This window comes from Hemibagrus wyckioides, linkage group LG24, assembly GCF_019097595.1.
Source record: "Hemibagrus wyckioides isolate EC202008001 linkage group LG24, SWU_Hwy_1.0, whole genome shotgun sequence".
Classification (NCBI taxonomy): Eukaryota; Metazoa; Chordata; class Actinopteri; order Siluriformes; family Bagridae; genus Hemibagrus; species Hemibagrus wyckioides.
Window position 1 is genome coordinate 16269956 of NC_080733.1, and position 1451 is coordinate 16271406.

The 1451-nt window shown below is 35.3% G+C and overlaps 1 protein-coding gene across 1 annotated transcript in view; it reads left to right on the top strand.

Annotated features, from left to right (window-relative positions):
• Window positions 1-1451, top strand: part of LOC131345435 (GTPase IMAP family member 9-like) — a 4384-nt gene extending 2933 nt beyond the window's left edge. The window contains exon 4 of the mRNA XM_058378322.1: window positions 1-1451. This exon is cut by the window's left edge and continues 1460 nt beyond it. The gene's annotated coding sequence lies outside the window, so the exon portion shown is untranslated.

A 1451-nucleotide genomic window follows, 5' to 3' on the forward strand; every position in this document is an offset into this window, starting at 1 on the left:
ACCGGGCAAGGAGGACATTAATCAGAGTGGAAGCACAGCAAAGGTAACCCTGAAGGAGCTGCAGAGTTCCACAGCAGAGACTGGTGTATCTTTGCATGGGATCACAAGAAGCCGTACACTCCATAGAGCTGGGCTTTATGGAAGAGTGGACAGAAAAAAGCCATTACTTAGTGTTAAAAATAAGAAGGCACGTTTTGAGTTGGCCAAAAGACTACACTTTTCTAAATGCATCCAGAACCTTGTGATCTGAGTGACATGAGTAAGCAATGTGAAATTCTGTGTTTTTCTAGGTCAGAACACTGTGGCATAGAAACAACATGAACGAAGTACCTCTTTTCAGTTAGCTAACTTTTCAGTTAGTCAACTAAATCTGTTCTCCAGTGAGTACTATAGATAAACCATTGAGGATTGGAAGCTGTGGCTATCAGGAGATTTCTGTCACAGAGTCAAACCTGCAAAGTGCGGTCTTTAACAGTGCTGATCCTCACACTATAGTAACTAGTAAAACTTCTGAAGTCTGCTCTCTGCACTTTCAGAAGGTGAAAATCAGTATATAATTTTGGAAAATCTGAGAAAGATGGAATCACTACACTATTGGAGGAACTGGACAACAAGTATTCTCCATGAGATGTGCAAAAAGAAATGAACCGTTATAAAGAAACCATCTATTTACAGAACAAGGAAAGGGCAGAGGTGCAGACTGCAGATAGACATTATGAGTGTATATGATTCATTCTGAGACTTCAGTATTTGGAGCAGTATGTGCTGCAGTGGCTAATCCATCAGTAGCTGTTATTGGGGCATTAGATGCAAATTGAGTTCATTTGAAACTCACAATTTTCTTTTTTTGCACTAATAAATAAATGTAATATATGGGCAATATGTCTGCATTCACATAGCAGGTAAAAGTGGCCCAAAACTGATTTTCTTTTCATTCTTTTTACATTATCTTCTGTTTCCCAACTGTTTAGTTAATTCTATTTTTAGTATAATTTTAATTAAAATCTATTCCAGTATTTTGTATATTTATATTTTATGCTTATTTTATTCTTTTACTTTTATTCTTTTTGATTCTTTGAATGAGATTTGTTTTTTCTTATGCCACAAATGTTTGATAAATGATTATATTGAATGTTGTGAACTGCAGTTCGTTCCTGTTATCACTGATGTTATTAAAGCTATTAACAGCTTCTTTTTTCTCTTTGTTGTGAATGAGCTGTGCAAACAAATGTTAATGTGAAATGATTTCCTTTATTCTGTTTTGTTAAATAAAAATAAAGTTTTTTTGTTTAATACTTTTTTGGTGTATTCTCAGCACTAGAAATACTAGTATGTTAATTGACCGTTTTGCTCAAGTCCAGTCTCGGAGATACTCTCTGATTCCACCCTCAAAGAAATAGGATCGAAAAGTTACCAAGAGCATGAAGTAGACAAGATACAGACAAGCAGCA